Consider the following 23,858-nt stretch of genomic DNA (forward strand, 5'->3'; position numbering starts at 1 on the left):
GCATTTTAAGCTCAATCATTTTGGGGATATTGTTTGACATTAATTGTGCTACTTAATCAGCTCCGAAAGTGTCAACTTTGGTTTAGTGTAAAGGAAATATACTTTTGTAAAGTATCAAATATCCAATAAGTAAAAATCAGAAACTTGCAGGAACATTCCTGAAGAACATTTTTGCCTATATTTATTTTACCTGAAACCATGATAATTATTTTTTAAATCCTGAGGCTCAAACCATATGTTATTATGAGATATCTGCTTGTATATACAAGATTAATGCAATTGTAGATGTAGAAAAGACTTTTTTTTCAGAGCATTATGGATATTAGCAAAATTATATGGGTGTGTTCATGTATAATCTTATTAAAATCATCAGATTTCTGTTGCGTCTCTTTTAAAAGTCGCATACACATGTTAACAAATGAGTAACAGCAAAGCTGGTCCTCTTTATCAGGGATGATAACCTCAATCAGGTCAATATAAATATCAGCCCTGATTTGTGTGTTCAAGGACCACTCATGCATTAACTTAGCTAGTGGCCAAAGAAGATCTAAAAAAGCCCATGAGTCTCCAGGTAGATGTGATATATGTATTATCTGTTATCCACAGAATCCTCAGGGTTGTCAAATCAATCCAAGGAAAATTATAGACAATACATTCCTGCATATTAATGGAAGATTTGTTTTCAATGTTAAGAAGTGATTAGTCAATGATTAAATACCTTGCATAATTGACATAATGTTTATTCCAGTAATTTGCTATCAGTAAAATTTTGGCATCAATAAGGCTAGGGTTATTTTAATTTGAATTTGTAAAATTCACATATATTCAAATATACACATTAATATGCATAAACTCTTGCTATATAAAGTTGAAGTTTTGACAACTCCTCTTTTCTATTGTGATTTGCTTATTCCAAGTAAAATTTTAAATCATAAATTGCCTTCCTTTTGCTATCCAAAGTGTTCTCAGTTGGGTAACAAAGAAAACACACCCAAACAACTTTATAATTAAGGCAATAAAACATTTGAAGAATAGTTATACATAGTGATTTAAAGCCAAATATAAATGATTATAGAGTTATTTAATGCTTTGCTTTAGCTGTAATATAAAATCTTAATCATTGAATTCATTTGTTCAGCCAGTCAATTAAAAATATGTTCCTTAATTCTAATGTGAACAATTAGCAATACTCTACTTCTTGTATACTTCAAAATGCATAATTAGTTTTCAGTAAAACCCCTAACTCATGTTCATTGTTTTAATTAGATAATATGATTTTTTCTCAAATGTAATAAAAAATATGGATGAATCTCTATTTTTATATTTTAGTGGCTAAAAAAGTCTTTTACCAAAAGTTGAACCACCCAAGACTTTTAAAATATCAGGCAAACCCAAGAGATCTTTTGCTACTCTAACATCACTAAATAAGCTTTTAGCCCCCTGAGCCTTTTTTTTTTTTTTCAAACCTAAGTCTAACTGAATACACTTCGAAGCCAACAGAACAAAATTAGCTGTGAACAGAAGAGATCAAAGATAAAAAACTAGTTAGTTAAGTTCCTAGTTGAAGCACAACAATGAGAAAGGCAAAGAAGAAAGAACCGGAATTAATTGTTAATTTGTGAAATGGTCTATGTCATGCCTTTGGGAGCCACGAGCACCTGCCGCGTCATGGTGTTAAGAATACCACAAACGTGGCCTGTTCCTCCCTTTGCTTTCTCCGTTTTGGGTGTCCCCAATCCTAGGTGTTATGATATTCTGTATTCTTTCTCGCTCCCAGTCCAACCATAAGTGAAATTATTCTGTGTTCCAAAAATAACTGAACTTACTTAGGAAAAAACAAAGGAAACCCACATTTCTCTATGCTCATCATGTATTTATTTATTTTTAACATTCTGGCAATAAATAAATGCCATGCTTGGCCCAAGAGTTAGTTACCTAGCAGTTGGGCACTTAAATACTGCTCAAGTGCCAGGTAATTACCCCCCAAATAAGCACCTCAGGTTAGTTAGACTAAACATTGCCTCATTGGCATTTAATACCACCGTTTCTGTAAAACTATAGACTAGGAGAGGAGGGAACCAGACAGCAGTTTAGAAAATATTCCTGAGCAAAGAGGCCCTAAATAATTACTTACTTATGATAAGTAAAGTAAATCAGCTCATCCTACATAGGGATAAATTCTTCATTGTTGATATTTCTATAGCTAACTCAAAAATTCATGAGTTTGGTGGCGATATTATGGATAGAGAATAAACATCAAAAAATTAAAAAAAAAAACAACTTGTTTCAGGAGCTGAATTTATGGTGATTAACTCTCATGCCTTGAATCTTGCAGATTTATATGGCATGATTTGTGTTGGAAAATTTTATCTTACTTTAAAGTTTTTTGTAAGATCTTTTGAATATGCAGAGTAGACTGAGTGCATATAAATACTCGTTGGACACTGTTTTGGACTAGTTAATAAATAGCCTCCAAAACCCTTTCTGCCCCCACACATATGAATGCCCATCCCCACACTATCTGTAGCCAAATCTTAATACGATGGCTTTCTGGAGCTATGTTCTAATTTCTTCTTAATCTCTCTCCCTGGCAATTGAACCCATTTAGATGGTTTAACTTTTATGCTTTGACAATTTAAAAAAACACATCTCTCTCCAGACCATTCAGACATTTCTTAAGAGGTCCAGGTTATACCCAACTTTTATTTGGCTGTCTCGCAGACACTGCAAGGTTCAGTGCACAAAACCAAAAGGATCGTTCACTCCCAGCAAACCTCTCTTCATCCAGTGTTCGTTCCCTATGGAACTGTTATCTGCCCAGTCCGGCATCCTCAATCTATACTAAGGGAGAGCAGAGCACACATTCCCCTCTCTCATCCTCCACACCCAGTTACAGCTCTTCCCCTTGTCCTGGAACCCTCTCTTCTTTTTTTTGATTTCCTGAAAGCCCCACATCTTCCTCCACCTATCAGGGACATAATTCCTTCCTCCTTGTCTTTACTTACCCAACGTTGAAATCTCATTTTTAGAAGTTACTGCTTCCAGGAATGCTTCCTTAAGACTGCACCCCCACCCCTGCAGGACCTCCCTGCCCCCTGGGTCTAATTGAGCCTCTGGAGGTTGTTACCATACCTCTCACTTCTCCACAGTCTCCTGTTGGGCATTTGTAGTTCCTTGTTCAATGTCTTCTTCCTCTCTCTGGAAGGTAGCCGAGAGGGTGTGAACCATGTCTATTTTGGTCACTAATGTGACATGTATGTTTGACACATATGTATGAATATGTCAGGTGTTTGTGCCCCATTGACAGTGCTCAATGTTTGCTACACCGTGAAAGAAGGTTATCTGCCTTTGATGACTTAGGACCTGATTGATATTGTGAATGCCAAGGGTCCTCGTTGTTCTGATATTTCTCAGACTTTGGTTGGAGAGACAGATGTAAGGAAGTGAAGGATAATATAATTTTACCTCAGAAAGTCAGAACTACAAATTTGGGTAGAATTAATTTTCATTTATCTGATTGCTGCATTAACAGTATGTGTTTAGGCTTCTTGTATGTGTGCATAATGTTACTTTTTTGTTTGTACATTTGACATAAGATTTGGATTCTGTAAATATGCACTTATACCCACTTTTTTCCATTTTAAATATATATTTAATTTAACATGATGTGGTCACATTTCTTAAATAATACTTTCATGTGTTGTTTAATGTACATTAACCTTAAGCTTCTTTTTTAATTGCTTATAATTTTACATGAACTAAATATTCTTCATAAATTATTTAGGTTATCAATATATTGACGAACTATATGTTATAACTATATGTTATAACAATCATAGGTTAGTGCTATTTTATCTATCTCTTTTATCAATTTTAAGAGTTGGAAAGTTCACTTTCAAAATAGTAATTTTGGCTTCTCTTTAAGAAAACCTATCTTTTTAAACCAAAAGGAATTGGTAGAATCAATGGAAATGTGGACCATAGTTCCTCTGACATCTTAGAATATCTGCAAGTTATGCTTGCAAAATCTTGACTTCACTTGAAAGTACATCTCTTTTATTTATATCCAATGGCCATAATCAAAACTGTTTGGCTTTTTATTCTTTTTTTGACTGATCTCAGATCATAGAAAATCAAATATTCTTCCAATAAAAGGACATAAAAGACTTGCCTTCACATTAACAATCTTTTTTTTCCAATTAAAAAAAAGTCTCCTTTCTGCTTCCTAGATATTTGAAGATACATGCTGAATTTAAAAATTGTTTATTTTTCAACAATATTTATTGAACACTGATGGTATGCCAAGTACGCTTTTATGATGTTGTTGCCTTAGCTCTAGGAAATAACTTTAAAGATCAATTAAATCTCTTCATTTTGCAAACAAGGAAAGTGAGACTTAGGGAGGAAACATGACTTGTTAAAGGTTATATCATGAGTTAACCAGAGTTGGGAATGGAATTTAGTTCAGTTGCTTTTCACATTCCCTTATTTTCTTCCTGATTATTTTGGGATTAGTATTGTTAAAATGTACTCTTCTTGCTCTTTTAAAATACATGATTATTTGTTTAGTCACTTACAGTTCCAAAGCATCGTCATGCATATCATTTTTATGAGGGGAATTTATATCATTTATCAGAATTTTTTATTGATTCAAATGTTTTAGCATGCATTGAATTTCCCAGTAACACAAATTTCTTTCATTTAGACTTAGGAATATTATCCAATTGATGTGACTATTTGCTTATTAAAATAGTGAGGTGGTTTGGAAGCTTATTTTTTGGGCCTTTCCTATATGTATGTATTCTAATTTAAAGGTGAGATAACTAAAGTTCAGAGTGGCTAATTAATATTCCCACATTTATACTCTGAGTTAGTGGGGTCACAGACATTTGAATCCATATTTATGACTCCAAAGTCCTTGTTCTATCCTCCATGCATTTCTGTCTAGACTTCTATCTTTTCTAAAATAACTACTTCCATGCCTATCACCCAGTTTGAACAGTTAGCACATTGTTAATGACTTAAGAAGTTCAAAGCAGTCTACTGACAGGAACTAGAGAATGGTATATAATTGGAGAAAAGAAAGATTTCTTTTCCAGCTTTTTACTTTTCAATTCATCGTTATGCCTATACCATGTTTATAGACACTTCCAGACACACTGGGCAAAACTCACTCTTTAGTGAAAAAAACAAAGGATCAATAAAAGATACTAAGAAACTAATCATATTTAGATAAAAGATTTATCCACATCCCTACCACTTAACATGCAATGAGATTAAGATAAATTTGAAATCAGACAAAAATCTAATTGCGACTTAATGTAAGACATTTAGAGAGCCTCTTCATTTCTTTTGTAGTATGTGTTTGAACAGAGTTACCAAATGATATTCCAAGATTTTTACCCTGTAATGGGCTTAACTTGAAACTTACTTAAACTTATCACTTCTAAAACTTTTTTGAAAGGAATTTTTAAATTTAATTTCATATAATTGTCTTACATGCATTTCTATTTTTAATACTCAAAAAAAGAACCTTACGTTTAATGTAGAAGTAGGGGTTCTTTTAGCCACAGCTACAGAACTAGCAATTAAGAAAGATCAGAGTCAGGTCTAGATTCAAATCTCTGTTCCACTATTTTTTTTTCCCTTTAGTAATTGCTTAACCTCAGAGAGTTGTTAGAAGGATTAAATAAATTAATCCATGTAAGGCACTCAACATCTACCAGACAATAGTATGCATACAGTTAAGTTTTAGCTGTTAATATGACATTTTATTATTATGAGTTAACATATTTACAGTGCCTAGCAACTGATAAATGCTGAAGCTATTATTACTCTGATATATAATTTACTTTTCTTTTTTCAGAAAATTGGTCTTTATAACATCATGTTGATTTAGTCCCCTAGTAAAGTGTTTGTAGAAATTTATAAGAATGTTGGAAACAAACAGGATTTGTACACACAAATATGAACCTAACTTTTCATATTTGAAGATGTTTTTATTTAGCTTAAAAGTGGGAATGGGGAGGGTTTTATGGAAAGAAAGAAAGACAAAAGAAAAAAACAAGAAGGTTGATCAAAACTGGTTTCCAGACTGCTTGCACTGTATATTAACTATTGTTGAGTTACTTACAAATAATGTAATTACCATCAGGATCACCTCAAACTCTTTTTCTTGATCTTAAAAAAAATAAATATTAGAATTATGTTACTATGAACAACACAAAACAATAATAAATTTACTTCTAGTCTCTTGGCACTGGTTTCTGGTGTTTGGCAGCATTTCAATACAGCTAATCAATTTGAGACAGCATTGATTAAGTTGAACAAAAGATGATATTGATTGCAGCCTGTAGCCAATAAACAAGCTATTGTTCCATAGTTATCATAGGTCATTGTTAACTACTCATTTAGCTAGACAGAGTTATTATTATTAAATAGAAAGTCTCAGAGACACTCATGAATTGGATATTTTATAAAATTTTAAGAATAATGTTTTCTTATAATTGCATATATTATTCTTTTAAGAAATACGTAATAAAGGAAATCTTGTTTTTGAACATTGGTGGCTGTGTTTAAACACCAAATGCTGAAGGCCTTTTTATAGGTTTTTGTTGGAAATGGTTCCTTCATAATTTAAACTCATTATACATGAAATGAGACCTAGCAGGCAGTTAAGTATGAAGTTGCTGAAAATAGTAATAAGATATAGTTCGTTATAATTATTACTTATAAAAAATTATTTTCAGTGTATTATTTCCATAGACCTAACCTTCTAAATCCTCGGTTCTGATGGGGAAAAAGCGTGATTCTCATTATTATGTTCGTGTTGAGCTGTGACATAACACAAGGTTTTGTCCTATCATTTCAATTCTTACTCCTTTGCCCAAACATTATGCAGATTAAATTAAGGCAAGATGATTGGGCTTGGTTTGTAATGTAGTTGACATCATTTTCCTTAGTAAATGCAATATAATAGGTGGTAGCTTCTATGACAATTCAGAGGATATAGGGAATATCAGGAATAATTAATTAGAATTGGAGATTTAGAGAGGGTATAAAGGACATTGTACAACAAAATTAGGATTAAATATTGACACAGACCAATTATTTACAGAAAATACAGTGTTTTGTTAGCATAGATACAACTGAATTAAATTGGCTTTTTCATAAATGTGTTTGTGGCTTTGCTTGAATACTGTCTGAAGACCATAATCAAAGAACAGTGATAAATGGAAATTGGGAAAGGTATTAGCAGGGGGCCTGAAAGATCAATGCTAGATCCATTTTGATTTAACATCATAATTAGTGATATGGAACAGTGGTTAAACAGAGTGTATCAATGAAATTCACAGATGATCCTAATTTAGAAGGCATAACATACATCTGTGTGGACAGTGTAAGTATGCAATAGAAATTTAGGGAATATAGGAATTTCAGGATGAATGAAATGAAATTACCTTTTTAAGAAAGAAAATTTAATTTTAAGATCTAAGGAGTTTAAAAAATGTTAAAATTCACAAAATGTCAATGACAGTATGTGTCTACTTATAGCTTTTCAAAGTTCTGTACTAACAGTGAATGGCTATAGGACTGAGAGAAAGGTCAGAGGATGGGTAGAAAAATAAGCCTCTGTCATTTTAATATTATATATTTTTATTAATGATACTTTTTACTATTATGAATACCAGACAGTTGAATAAACTGGTTTTACATTGTGATCAATACATTCCATTAATTTCTTATTTAGATAGTATATTCTCATCTTTGGTTTTAAGAAAAATTTATTTAAAATAAGTTTTTGCTTTGAATCTTCTTACCTTTATTATCAAAAGGAAAAATTGATGGCCATTATATCCAATTAACTTACTCACTTACGATTGTTGCAATAGAAACTGTATGTAATGCGTACAAAGCTGAAGAGGGTTGCCATTTTGAAATATAGATTAGAACTAACTCCAGTGGTTCATTTTCATATAGCCTGCTTCCTCTTTTTGTATCCACTCTTAGACATTGAAAGTAACCTGGCCATCTAAGAGTACCTTTAATATTCACAGTAATTTCTTTGAGACAAAACAGAAATAGATTTTTATTTTCTGAAAAATGTTATTTATACTCTAGGAGTTAATAAAAGTTAACTGAAAATATTTAAATTACAGAAAAAGAACCCCTACTTTAAGGTCTATTCAATAAATTACAGGATTTGTGCGCACAAAATTAAAAAAATTGGTACATAAACACCTGGTGATGGGAAGCATGCCATCAATTTTGATAGCATGTTATATATGTCGACATTCAACTTATATAACACCCTTTGCTATAAATTCTTCTTTAAGAAAATAAGAAATCATCATTCAGACTATAAGTGTAAAAATGCTTATGGTGCATTATTCCACCTCCCACGGTTAGGGACAGAATGCAGACATGCCACAATAATGTTTTTTATTTCGACTGTTCGAACCATATTAATGAGAACATCATTTTGGAGAACTAATTATTTCTATTTGTCTTGTGTCACACTTTCTAATTCCCCTATATTAGCACAGCCAAAGCAAATTAATTGCTTTTCCAGCAGTTGAACCTTGTCCAAGAATGAGCTCACATTCCCTTCCAGTTTCCCTGTTTCTGGGAGTGCATTGTGTCAGAAATTTCTCTTGATACTAAACATAGTCTAGAGAATATCTTTACAGATTTCTGTGCACTCACTTGATGAAATTTATAAGTTTAAGTGACCCGCCAGGAAAGATAAAGTTCTTAGCTGCAAGATTATACATCAAAACAGTTAAAGTGAAATTAAAATTAAATGAATGAATCTCACTGAAGCAAAAAAAGCAGTAATTAATGGTTCCCTTAATTGTCTTCATAAAATATTTGCATGGGTCTAATTTGCATAATTTGCATGTATTAATTAATCTTTCAAAGGAATTTTGTGCTGAGAGAAGCCAAAAAATCTCTTTGTTTTATTTAACATCTAATGAAATATTTATCTTCTTTAATGAACTTCTCATCTTCATTAAAATAAAAATTGCACAAGTTTGTATGTTTTAAATGTTTTTATAATTGAAGTATTCAAAAAATCTCTTTAGACTTACAACAACTGAAAAACAAACACATTATTTAACATTCAGTATCATTTTAACAACAGCAACACTTTAAAAAAAAAGTCCAATTCCACTTTCTCAAAGGTGGCAGAGCATTTGGTAAATGAATAAATGAATATAGCTATTTGGTTTTTAAAGTAAGATTTAGAAAGGCCCAATCATTTCTTTCAATGGTAATCTGATTTTTATGGCTGAAATAGTGGGCAACTAGAGGGTATATATGAGAAAAATCAGTATGTTTAATTGTTTGGGAAATGGTTCACTGGTTGAAAATATTTTAACTGGTTCAAAGAAATTAGTCCATTAAAAATCCACTCACTATTATTAACAATTCCTAGATTGACTGACAGTATTTCCTGGCAGGAGCTATACAGTCCCAACTTTATTCTAAATCTGACTGCTGAAGATTTGCAGCAGGGGCTTCTCCTCTCACAAACTGAGACTGCAGTGAAGACCAAGAAACGTGCCTTGGAAGGGATGAAATTCAAAATTTCATCAAGTGCCAAATAGTACATATTCACAAAAGCTAGGGAAGAGCGTGGCGAGAGAGCCCAGAAGTTAAACAGACATAAGGGAAGGGAAATTGATGATTCGTTAATGGTATTCATTCTTTTTGATGCCACAGTCCTACAGAACATTCCAAAGAAGAACATCGGTTAACATTTCTAAAGCAATTTCAAGTTTGCACAGGTTTTTCACATACATCATTTTTGTCGATCTTCACTTCAAGCCCATTTTATAGTTGAGGAAACTAAGGCACACGAACATAAAGCAGATTTGCCTGGAATCAAACTGTGAGCTCAGGACCTCCGAGTCCTTTTGACTCCAAATGCCTTGATCCTATGTGACATCAATCTTTTTATCCCATGATGATTTATGAAGTGGCTATGAGTGGCTAATTATTAAGTCAGATAATGAGGGTGGCATAAATTTATAAGGATTAAGATTCGAAATGCAAATATATAGTTCTTTCCATGTAAAGTTTAGTAATGAGATAAAATCAATTAAATTGACTTTGGTTTCTTCTAGGATCATCTTTATGCAAGTAAAAAGGCATTTTCGTTAAGCCATGGACATTTCTTAGCCCTGCAACCACTCTCATGATTTGCAGTTTCTCATGAAGTTTTCCCTAACATAAAAGGAAAAATTAAATCTATTAGATGAAAGAAATGATCAGTTACAAAATAAATGCCAATACAGTTTTTCCCTAACAGTGATAATTTATTTAATAAATAACTGATATCTAAAGGATTAAAATTGAACATTAAAATGACTTAGTTCTAGGAGTGATAGAATGAGAACCATAATCTACTGTCAAAACTATCATTCATTAATGTTGTGATCCCGATAACTCACTTCACCTGCTAAGACCTGTCCTAATACTGATATTTTTACCCTGTTAAAATGTCAAAGGCATTTCACTTTTTATGAGTGTGGACATGACACACATAGACACAGCATGTGTCGTGCTCCACTATGGACAAATTGGATTCTGGATTCAGATTGCCTGGGTTCAGATCACCACACTCACTGTGTATTATCTGTATAACACAGAGTGTGTAACTTAAACTTTTTGATTTTTGGAGTCCCTCATCTGTAAAACACAGAAAATGATCACAATATCCACTTCACAGAACTGTTAGGAAATTAAATGAATTAATACCTAGAACAGTGCTAGGTAGACAGTAAAAGCTAAAAAGACTTTGCTATTTTTACAATTATGCACAAATTTAAATATAATAATACTTAAAATAGTATTCATTCTTGGTAAAAATTAAACATGCTTTGGATCTAAAAGATTATTTTAAGCCAATAATTTTTTTCCCCATATGTGATACATACTTTTTCTTTTAGCGTGTTTTAAGCTGGAAAATGCAAATTATATTTACCAGATTTTCCAGGGCATTTAAAAAATTCATGAAAGAGTGTGAATTTTAATATTTATGTCAATTTAAATAATATGGTTTGAAGAGATTTATTTACAGCCACATATACTATGTGATTATTTATCTCTTTGCAAATTAAATAAAAGATAAACTGTTTATTCTTGACTCATTTAAGATGGAAGTGTTAGAGCATCTTAATTTTTTTTATTATATTTGGCAAATTTCTCTTAATATGGTTTGTATTTTCATATAGTGTGGAGTAACTGCAGACTCTTCTAATTCATATATAATCATACTCGAGAGATAGTAAATCTCCACTTAAGCTTACTAATTACACCTATAAAACCATGAATGATGGCTACAAATTATTGGATCCGACTCTCATTCTTTATTTATTTCTCCCTGGGAGAAAGAGCACTGGATGGGGAGATTTTAGCCCATAAATTATTCCCATACATAATCAGGTTTGCTGTGTTTAACTTTGATTCCATACAATTTTTTTATATTATCTGATGAAATTTCCATTTTTATAGATTAAGAGCTAATTAATTGATTTCCATGATAAAATTATATTTACTTATAGCTATAATTTCAATGTCTTCATTTTTTCTTATGGATTTTATTGATTACTCTAGTTCTATTTTGTTTTAAGCTACCACAGTCTTTTCACTTGTTTTTATATATTCTCTAGCAATCTTATATGAAATGTCACAGTGAGGGCTTATCCTTAGTTAAAGTGTTGGGAATGGAAAAGAATTTCGCAAATGAGAAAAGATTAGATGTGAGACAACAGGCACAGAAAGTACATTCCTCTGCTAAGTCCAACAGATGGTTCCGGGTTCCAGCCCAAGTGGGACCATAAACTCAATTACTACTACATTTTTTTTTTCCTGAGAGAATTCCAAAAATATTTACTTTTATGTAAATTGTAGATTTTTTTAAAATACTGTGGAAGCCTAAATAACATCAGTGTTTATTAACAGTCTTTGATAATAGTAAGAGTAAAGTTCTCTCAATGTAAAAAAACTCATATAATGTCAGATTATGTCATCACAAACTAAACTGAAAACAGCAATTAAGTCACAGGTATATAGAACAATGGTTCTCTAAGCTTTTTTTAGAATGAATGCAATGATATCCCCTAACTACTTTGATTACAGACATCATTTTGAGATAGAATTTTCAGACTCACTTGCTCACATATTTCTTCAAATTTTTGCAATTCAGATTAATCCCATTGTGTTAGGCACTTCATTGATATGATTATTGCAAAGGATTAAAAATACCCAGTAACATACTTTGTAAATTTTAATTATTCTTCTTAAATTATTAGAATGAGAAGTATTCCAAGAAATTGCAAAAGATCTTTACTATAGAGGGTTGATGAATTATATGCTATATAGCTCATAGGCTGTATTTCCCTAAGAATTCAGAATCAATTCTGGTTAACAAATCTCAAAGACTCAGTGAGTGAAAACAGTGAAGTAAATATGGTAGATAAAAAGAAAAATATTCCGGGTACTTGGGTGGCTCAGTGGGTTAAAGCCTCTGCTTTCGGCTCAAGTCATGATCTCAGGGTCCTCAGCAGAGAGCCTGCTTTCCTTCCTCTTTCTCTGCCTGCCTCTCTGCCTACTTGTGATCTCTATCTGTCAAATAAATTTAAAAAAAATTAAAAAAAAAGAAAAATATTCATGGCATGGCATTCATGCTTATGGTCTTTTGAAGTAAATTTCTTACAATTCTTATTTTTCCCAGGGGACCTCACTGAGATTTGTGACATATTTGTGCTAACTTTCTAAGGCTTACCGGCAGCAGAATCAAAATATGGTTCTAAAAAAACTATTTCTCCATACCATATTATCCCACTATTTGTAGATATTTTATTGTAGTCTTACAGTAAGATTTTTAAATGCAGGCAAAATTCAACTAATGACGTTCTTTGTTACACCTAATAATAGAGCAACTGAGAGTAATGAGTCAATTGCACCAAAATAATTTGAGTTTAAATTAGAGAGAAACCTCACTGGCTTCAAAAAGTTACCCTTGTCGAGTCATCAACATTCTACAGCTCAAACCCCAACAGACCATCCAACCTAAAGAAGGGTAATGACTCTGAAGAATATGAGCTATCATGTTAACAGGAGAGCAAATGTCATTTTGATACAAAGCTAACAACAGTGCTTAGTTTGCTCATTTTCTCATCTCATAAGTTCACATTCACAATAAAGTCCCAACTAATTCCAAAAATACTGATAGCATTCATCTACAGACTGAAAATGTTATTAAAATTAATGCTTGAGTGGTGATAAAGAAACATACCAAAATTGGGTCAATATTTTTAGAGTTTTTATATACTTAAGTTTCAGTATAGCTAGATTTTTATGTTTTTGTTTTTTGAAAGTCACATATGAATTGATTTCTAAGTTAATGTTTAAATATTTAGTTGGTGGGTAATTGCCCATTTTGATCTCAAATGCAGTTCTTGGTTGCCTTGTTTTGAATAGTGTTTCAATGTGTGATTCTATTCCTTTGTGAGAAAATTGGAACACAGACATTTATTTAAATCCAACAATTCACGCAGAAAGGCTGTGAATTATCACAACTCAATAGGCTCTTTTGCAAGTTGTTTGTACAAAACACAGGAAATACAAAAACATTTCCAAATATTTTCTTAAAGTTAAATTGTATAGCCAACAAAGAGGTGAAATTTTTCCATTATTCCAAAGCTGTAGGCTTTTATATTTTAACAGTTGCAGAGTGCTTTAAAAGTAATATAAGGGAACAAGCATATATGAGTTATAGCAAAATTTAATGGATCAATGACTGTTTAGAATTCTGAGACTTGAGGGGCGCCTGGGTGGCTCAGGTGTTAAGTGTCTTACTTCCGCTAAGGTCATGATCCTGAGGTCCTGGGATAGAGCCCTGCATTGGGCTCCCTGCTCCATGGAAAGCTTGCTTCTTCCTCTCCCACTCCCCCTGCTGCTTGTGTTCCTCCTCCTACCTGTTTTTAAATTTAAAAAAAAAAAAAAAAAATTCTGAGACTTGAAAATAATGACTTTTTTAAGATCTTAAAATTTATTTTGGGGGGTGCAGAGGAAGAGGGAAACTTGAGCAGATTCCCTGCTGAGCACAGAGCCCAACACAGGGCTGGATCCCACGATCCTGAGATTATGACCTGAGCTGAAATCAAGAGTGGCTTAACCGACTGAGTTACCTGGGGAACCCCGAAAATAATGACTTGGATTTGTTTTTTATGCTTGGCAGCATTTAGGATTTCTGAATAAAATGAGTTAACAATGTGACAAACATGTGAACTAAAAAACTAGACATTTTAAAATCATTTTTAAAAAGATTTTATTTATTTATTTGAGAGAGAGAGAGTGAGAGAGCCTGAGTAGAGAAAGTGGCAGAGGGAGAAGCACACTCCGCGCTGAGTAGGGAGCCCGAAGTGGGACTTGCAGGGGTTCCAGGATCATAACCTGAGCTGAAAGCAGACACTTAATCTACTGAGCCACATAGGTGTCCCTTAAAATCATTTTTGTGATTTATTTAAATTTAATTTCTTCTTTACTGTCTTCTTTAACCACTAACTGGAGATCCTTTCTTTCTTCCTTCCTCCCTCCCTTTGTCTCTCTTTCTTTCTTTCTTTCTTTCAAAAAAATAAATATTATGGCTGCTTCTGAGTAAGGTTTAAACAAATTCCTAAATACTGTTTAGGAATACTATTTATCTGCTTCTCTTTGTTTTATGTCTGGTCTCCCTTGTTTTATATCTGAAATCAATATATTAAGTCCTAAATCCAATATGAATATTGCATGGGAAGTGTTGATCTAGAATGAGAATAAAGAAGAATATAATAAATTTAGAAAGGAAGTAGTGAGAATCTAAGTTCTGGTATTGTGCAAGGAATAAGTGGGAGTGAACAGTGAAGGATAAGGAGAAAATCAACTCATAGGGCATAGAAAACAGCAGTGGGTAATTTGAAGTAGGTAGTCTGGGAAAGAGATCCAGGCCAATGGGGCATTTAGATAGAGTTGAAGAATGATCGATCATCCAGGTGAACGTGGAGCTTGAATATGAGGTAGCTTGAATGTGAGGTCCAGACAAGAGATACAACTTTGGATACCACTAAAACCAATGCAGAAATAGAGAATCTCTTTGCTTAATCTTGAAACTGTCATTCTTCTGAAGAGGCTAGAATGTCAAGTCACCTCTCCCCCAAGAAAAGAGTTGTAATAAGAGTAATAAATGCAACATAAAGAAGCAAAGAATGTTCAGATGACTATGAGTTAATACATTTCTCTACCATCCCTATTTGTAATGAGTGACCTAATATTTCTTAAAAACAATAGAGAAAACATTAAGTCGCCTTTTTTTAAATGGCAGTAAGAAAGAATGGATGACTCGGCATTGAATTCTGTCCATTAAAGTGAGTGTAATAAAGCTGGGACCCAAAATTTACAGTGCTAGATTATATACATAAAATTAGAATAGAAAATGCTAAAAATACATAGTATATTAGATAATTCATATTTTGACTTATTTATTTTGCATCTTGTTGATTCTGCAGATTTTACCTATGACAAACTGTCAATTCAACTCTTGCATTAAGAGCCATGTATTTTTCATGATATTGTTTCATATGGCAATATGTTGGCTATCAGTCCTTTCAAGTAATCAAACTACATTGAATAGAGTCATAAACAAAAAAAGCAACAATCATTTACTTGCATTGTTAGCTTTCCCTCTGATGCATACATATTCTTTGCAATCATTTGAACAGTATAATACATTCTTGTTTTGATGAAGGGAAAGTAAAAAATTACACTTTAGACTTGGTAAGTAAATAAAAAATGCTCATGTAGTAATGTTTCGAATTATCACAACAAAGTATGTTTTATACCAAAGTTATACTAGTCCTACACCATATTTTAAGCTTTTGGAGCATCAGATTTTTCAATACATAAGATACTTGGTAATAAAGTAATCAAATGTCTGGTTAGAGTTTGAAGCATTGAGAGAATTCTCATCTGAGCCCTGAACTAGCAAAGAACCAGCCCTGTTAAAGAGGGCTGATAAATTGAGCTCTTCATAGTGACACCATAATGCTATCATGATGGGAAAATGGGCAGTATTTATTAATCAAGACCCACAAGTTAATATTCTTATAGCTATACCAGTAAGCTTCCTTAGAAAGAGATAGAACTGAAGTCTGTCCAATTGAAATGAATCAAGGATATTATTACAAAATTAAGCATTCGTGGTTGAGCAATTTAGTACTGTCTAAGTGCAACTGTGAGTTAGCTCTAAAAGAGTAGTAAACAGTTTCTCTGGTGGGAGAATAGAGATTTTATTATAAAGTGGTTTTGACATAAGCCTCAATGAGTTCCTTAAATTCATAATGTTTCTCGAAATTTAACCTTAATTCAGGATATAATGATCTACATGTTGACATAAGTTAATTTTATTCATGTCACAATTGGTAGCGATGGGAAAATAAGGAAATACTGACAGTAACCACAGCCACAAGCTATTAATTTTAATGGAAATGGTGGCCTATGTTACCATGACCCAGGGCAGAATTTCACAGTAGGCATGAAATATACATATATCAGCATTTATCTTTTCTTCCTAAATATATGCACATTTATTATAATATATTTTAAATGTTTATTTGTGGAGTTTTTGTGTTTATTTTTTGAAATTGAATTAAAGAAATTTGACAATCTCATGGAATTTGATATATGCTGAGAACAAATTAGAACTTAAACATAAACTGTAAGTCCATAACAGTTAGTTGTGTCCTGAAATTCTTTATGTCTAGAGACAGAGACAGTTTGTAAAATGCAAAGTTGTCTATTAGCATTGGATATTTTTGCAATAGCACATTTTGTCTTTTTTGTTTGTTTTTTCGTTGTTCTCCACTTTAGAAAGCATTTAGTGGCATACATTTGTCATTGTTTGTGGCTGGTTTTGTTGATATTTTCCTGATCAATTTGCAATGAATTATGTCTGTTTCTTTGGAAAACATGCAGTATGATATACAACAGTTTCAAATATTGCAAGATACAAGATTTAATCAAAATTGAACTTAACAGTCACCACTACTGAATCAAAAGTTTGAAGGGACATTAAAAAGATTGTCTGCCTTCTTCTTCAATTTAGTATCTTTCTAAGTGCTTTTAATAGAGATTTTTTTGGGGGGGCAAGGGGTCCTTCTTTCTTTTTCAGTAATTTCTTAAATGGTTATAACTTCAGCAGTATGGAGCTATACGATTCCCTGGGATGGTTACTTCTATCACAATGCATCAAGTATCTGATGTAATCAGCTATTATTCTGAGGGAAATTTAGTATAAGAATTAGACTATTAACAATGATGATTTTTATTTCTGCTATATCATATATCATGAAACAAGATCATCAATCTTTATGGAAAATCCATTTTTTTTTCTTCCTAGTAGAATCAAATTGCCCTAAGGTAATATATATAGGTCAAGTTACTTCCACTTAACAGAAGATAGACATATTTAATATATATTTTATATTTAATATCTATATTTAAAAGACAAAACAAAATTGTGAAAATATTCTGTTATTTAGAATAGTTTATTCCATTAGTAGCAAATCAGAGAGGGTTTGTTTTTTTTTTTTAATTATTTTGATGTAGGGGCACCTGGATGGTTCACTCACTTAAGCAGCTGACTCTTGGTTTCAGCTCAGGTTATGATCTTAGGGTCCTGAGATCCACCCATGTAGCCCCCAGCCTCACTCAGCGGGGAATCTACGTGAGAGTGTGTCTTCCTCTCCCTCTGCCCCTCTCCCACCCCTGGCACACAGTCTCTCTCTAAAATAAATAAATAAATAGGAAAAAATATTAAAAAATTATTTTGATGTAGTAAGACAGATATTGTACTGGCAAACACACAGGTTGGTTTTTCTATTTCTCTGAAGTGTAGGCAAGCTTCCAAGAGAACTCACAAAGTGGCGCTTGGTGAATTCACATGACCCAGAGTCGGGTCATCAATCTTTTTCTAGGTTTCAGAAGAAAGCAAACGGAGGTAGTATACTAAAACACTGTAAGTCAAAAGAACTGAAATATTTTGTTGTGACATTGACCAGCACATCTTTCTTACAAAGGAAGGAGTATTAATTATTTGCCGTGGCACAACAAATTACTTCCAAACTTCATGGTGTACAACATTTATTATCTCACAGTATCTATAGGTGAAGACTCTGGGAATAGCTTAGTTGGGTCATCTGCTTTGAGATCTCTCCGAGGCTACAGTAAGTTGTTGGAAGGGACTGCAGTCAACTCTAGACTCAGCTGAGGCAAGATTCATGTCCAAGCTTATTCATGCGGCTATTGGCATGCCTCCCATCCTCAAGGGTGTTGGACTGAGAGCCTCAGTTTCCTTGTTGGCTACCGGCCAGATTCCACCATCCATTCTTTGTCACAGAACTTTCCATTGGGCAATTCAGTACATGGCAGTCTGCTTCAGCAGATCAAGGAAGTGAAAAGATCCAAGGAGACTGTCTGACAGCAAGATAAACGTCAGTTGTTTATAACCTAAGCTTGGGAATGATTTTCCTCCACTTTTGCCACATTCTCTTCATTAGAAGCAGGGCCTAGATACAGTCACACTTAAAGGAGATGGGGACCACATGAGGATATGAATATTGGGAGGTAGGGAGCATTACTGGCCATCTTAGAGGATTACTACCAAAGTGGCTATGCAGAAAATAAAATTGTCAAATTATCTGGCAAGAATGGGATTAGGACAAAGAGTATTATATAACCAAATATTTTCTGGAGTCAATAATATATCTAAAGGTAGACCAGATGTATACATCAGTCTTTGAAGGGAACCTCATCCCTTATTGGTGCTTTCATTTGCAAAACATGCCAGCATAACCACTTTCTCGAGGCTACCTTTCTGGACAAACCCTCTATTGAGTCTCGTATTCTTTCTTTCTTTTTTCTTTTTTTTTTTTTTAAAGATTTTATTTATTTATTTGACAGACAGAGAACACAAGTAGACAGAGGCAGGCAGATAGAGAAGAAGGGAAGCAGGCCCCTTGCTGAGCAGAGAGCCCGATGTGGGACTCGATCCCAGGACCCTGAGATCATGACCTGAGCCGAAGGCAGTGGCTTAACCCACTGAGCCACCCAGGCGCCCCCTCGTATTCTTTCTTTAGATGTGAACATTCTGTCAACACATTTCCTTGCCTGTTTGCTAGTCTGTCTCTTTAACATAACGTTACACTTCTCTGGGCTCATCCCTTGTGGGTTAATTTTAAAGTTAAGCGCACAGAGAGCTGCCTTATTCAGTAATTCTTGTATAACATGTTACTGTTCTTACGTATGTACCATCTACCCATCAATAACAGTTGATGATTGCATTAGATAAGATATAAAGAAAAGCTATTCTCCACAAAAGTGTCATTTCTTTAGTTACAACAGTTATCATATTTATTTTAAAAATCTGAGGCCTTTTCGTGGAAGTCTGTCATTTGTCAAGTTTAGCCCTAGACCAGTGTTTTGGTTCAGTATTGTATAAATGTGTTAAATAAAGCTCTAGAGATTTAGAACTTTATTTACTTACAGGCACTTCCCTAAACAAATATGACTTTATTAAAATTGCTCATTTAGTCATGGTAGAGAAAAATGGAAAAAAATGAAAAATGCTTGAGTTTTAAAAGAAAGATGATTTTCCCCCTCCAAACTTAAAATAACTAGACTCTGCAAGAAATGCTCTTCTAATTGTCACCTTTGTTTTTTTCCCCTAGAGATAATACATAAGTTTATTCTGAAAACAATTTATTCACTGAGGATTTTGACTGTTTCTTGCAATTCTGAAGGATACAAATGCTTGTTTTGAAAGATTCATTTCTGTTTCCTGCAATATTTTGTTTTATCAAATAAGGCATCACCTTGTTCTATGTTCTATGTTAATTAATCATAGTACATAATTTATCCATTCATCATTCAGGTTCAGATATGCCCTCAAATGATTATTTCCTTACATACCTGTGTCTAGTCTTCTTCATTCCAGAAAATGGATAGAAGAATGGAGAAAGTAATGAGAGCTTTTACTGTGCTTTACTTTGCTGAAGTTGGGAGGTCTCACCTTCCAATCAGGACAAGGTAACCTAAGTGCAAAGCACCCCATTCTCACTTACTGGTACATTAAGCACCGTGATGGTTTCCCACTTCTTACTAATGAATGCTTAATTAGAACACACACACATACACACAAATGTTTTACCTAAGTAGACCTACCAGCGATAGAATTTTTCTTTGTTTACAGAAACAAAACAAAACTTTAAAGAGGTCTGTGTTCTGCTTTTTGTTTGTTTATGATAAACTTTTAGAAGATAACCTGTGTTTCAAACACAGATAATCAGAACAGTACTTTCTGTTTATCAACAAATGCACATTAGGGTACATAGTCCTAACTAACTAACAAGTAATCAGTTAAGCAAACTTCATAAACTTTACAATTGTAAATTTACCATTAAAACAAAATGGACCAATAGACCAGAATCTAGCTTATGTCCACACCTTCAGTCTAGTAAGTTTCATGAAACAGAACCTGGTCTTTCAGGAGAACTCTATTAAGAAAATCACTAAGCATAATCTTACTATCTAATACTTGAATAGGACTTCTCAAAAGCCTTGTTGTTAACCAGAAAACATTTACTATGAGATTACTGTCCACATAATCAGCGAAACATTGTATGTGGATAGTGGAGAGTGTATATCCTCAATGAGTTATTAATAAACACCCGACATTGGGAAATAATAAAACTTTATACCATCTAGGCAAACTATTTTATTTTTTAACTTGTATTTGAAAGAAAACCATACTCACAGAAAAATTCAAAAAAATTATTAAAACTCTCAATTGTAATGAGATAATAGGATTCACCTATTATTAATATTTTGTTCCCATGTGCTTTATAATTATTTCTTTTTTTTTTTAAGAGTTTATTTATTTATTTGGCAAACAGAGATCACAAGTGGGCAGACAGGCAGGCGGAGAGAAGGAGGAAGCAGGCTCCATGCTGAGCAGATAGCCCGATGTGGGACCCGATCCCAGGATCCTGGGATCATGACCCGAGCTGAAGGAAGAGGCTTTAACTCACTGAACCACCCAGGCACCCCTTTATAATTATTTCTATCTGTATAGTATTTTCTGAAGCATTTGAGCAGAAGTTGTATAAATCTGTACCCTTTACGTGCTAATATGTACCCATACCTATTTCAGGGGCTGTTACTAAAAACAAGGATATTCTCTTATACATAAGCACAGAATATTTATCAGCTCAGTAAGTCCTTTCTTGTCACCCTACTCTTATTTAATCTGACACCAAAATTCTAATTTTGTAATTTGACCCAGTCATGTCCCTTATAGCATTTTTATAGCATTACTGAGTCCAAATTAGTATCACATATTATATTTAGTTGTCATTTCTCTTTAGTCTCCTTGATCTTGAGCTCTTCCTTGGACTTTGAGAAATGTATAAAGTTGACATTTGGAGGAACACAGTCTTAATAGAGCATTCATCATTTTGCATGCTTGCATCTGATGTTTCCTCATGATTTGGCTCGGGCCATGTATTCTAAGCCCGCATACCCCCCCCACGAGATTGTGTTTTTCTCAAGGTATACATTCAGGGGCACACAATATCCATCTTCCCCTCATTTTGTGATGTTAGTTTGATAGCTCCTTCTGTATATTTTTATTGAGCGCTTGCAAGTTTCCAGGCAATGTTCAAGGAACTAGTAACACAAAAAACCATATAGTATGTCATCTGCCCTTAAGTTTATTATAGCCAGACTCTAATCAATTTCTCTAGGATAGTGAAGCTTTAAGTGCTGGCATAGTGAAAGCAACTTGGGGGGACAAGTATTTGAATCCTAGGACACGTAGTTGTGACAACACGTAAGTTCTAGGAATACAATATATGGGATCCAAACCCTGTCTCCATGAGTATAAGCTGATTATTCATGATTAAAACATTGTATCAGAGGGCTAATTTCTTAACATTAAGTACAGAATGGCCTGTTCCCTATTGCACAGATAAACAGTAGACATTTGATGATGATGATTTTTTTTTTTTTTAATCTGTTTTGCTTGGTTGTGGTCATGGAGATACGGTTTTAAGAATAAGAAGTTCTTAAAAAAAAAAAATAAAGAAGAAGAAGTTCTTAAATAGGTATCAGTTCATAGAACCATGGGTCCACGTTTTTACCCCAACTGGGGAAGATTCTTGAGTTACAGAATAAAATATCTTTAGTATCCAGTAAAGTGGGATTATCTTAATCTTGGGTAGTAAATTCCTCTCTGCCCACAGAGAGCATCAACATCATCATTGAGCCGAAAATGCAGGCAAAGGGCTTCTTTAAGATACTGACAACAAGAATGTCATTTCTCAGAGGAACTGAGATATTTTAAGCTGGTCTAGCCATTTGGGAAAAGTATTTTGCCTAGGGCTGGAGCTGACTAACTCCACGCCAACTAAGGGTAACCACAACTATCTGCAGATCTTCAAATGCTTTCGCTGAACATTCTTCAGTCCAGCTTTCCTTACTGGTTGTCTCTTTTGTGTCCCATTTAGAAAGTGTGTTGTGATTAGACAAGCTTGCCCAGTGATGATCCTTTCTAGCCACATAATACCTACAGTCCAGTTCCACCTGCTTCAAACTCCACAGTTGTCAAAGTTCAGGTCTCTCCTTGATTCTGGTGCTTACATAAAGTCTGATATGAAGTCCCTTCACATGGAGTTGCACTTTTATCATGTTTGGTGAAAGCTTAGTTACATTTCAACATGTATATTATAGCTTTAGATGATCTTCTGAAAGCATGTTTTAAACTAGACTGTATTCTATCCTTTACTTTCCTCTTTGAAGGGAACTGAGAAACTTTTAATAGCAGTTTTTGATTAATCTTTTTTGTCTTCACTGTTAACCAGAAGAAATTTACTTTGTACTAGCTTTTGGTAAATGTGATATTACCTGCTCTGATTTCCAGTAAGCAGAGCCACATTGTTCCATTAGGTAGCCCATTACCTACTGCTAGTCCTGGTGGATTTGATTTATACAGACAGAATGCACTTGTTGCAGTACTCTTGTGTACACAAGTCCTTGCCCTCTCTCTAGAAGAGCACCAGGTACTTAAGTGGAAAGAAGTCAAAAGAGATCTGGGGTCTTGCCCCCTCTCACTTTGGCCCAACTCTATGGGCCACAGGTTCTGCAGCTACAACCTGAGTTACAGAAAATTCAAACTCTGTTGCAACTTTTTTAGTTTTTACTTTTTAATTATCTTTGAACCCAACCTTGAATATAACTTCTGGAAATCACTTGGACAGTTATTAGCTGCATTTCATGAGAAGAAATGATATTTACTCAGAATCCTCTTATAAAAGGGCCTGTACTGAACATTAATCTCTCTTAAAATATTTCTCATGTTAAATGTAGACTTTGTGTCTCTGCTTCTTTGCTTTAGCAGTTGCAGAATGTTCTTACTCTAAATATAAAATTATAAAAAAAAAAGCAAGAAACAATATTTTCTTTAATTAGCTTCTTCCTTTGGGGGTTTTAGAAAAGGGGTTATGACTTGACAAAGATCCTTCCCATCTGTTCCTGTTTGTTTGCTTTTATTTTGACTTCCTCTCGTTGTCTTATCAAATATCACATGAATCATTAACATTTGTTTTCATCACTTGTTTTGGTTTCTCTTACTTCACATGATTAAGACATTATGTTGAGAGAGGCTCAGGGCTAATATTAAACTAATATTCTTTAAGTAAATATTAAACTTTGTGGATATATGATCTTATATGTTTGCCCTGGGTTATGTTAATATT

At 33.5% G+C, this 23,858-nt stretch overlaps 1 protein-coding gene across 1 annotated transcript in view; it reads left to right on the top strand.

Moving 5' to 3' along the window:
• Positions 1-23,858, top strand: part of DACH1 (dachshund family transcription factor 1) — a 427,798-nt gene that overhangs the window by 394,347 nt on the left and 9,593 nt on the right. The window lies entirely within an intron of this gene.

The sequence above is a fragment of the Mustela lutreola genome, chromosome 13 (assembly GCF_030435805.1).
Source record: "Mustela lutreola isolate mMusLut2 chromosome 13, mMusLut2.pri, whole genome shotgun sequence".
NCBI classification, from domain to species: Eukaryota; Metazoa; Chordata; class Mammalia; order Carnivora; family Mustelidae; genus Mustela; species Mustela lutreola.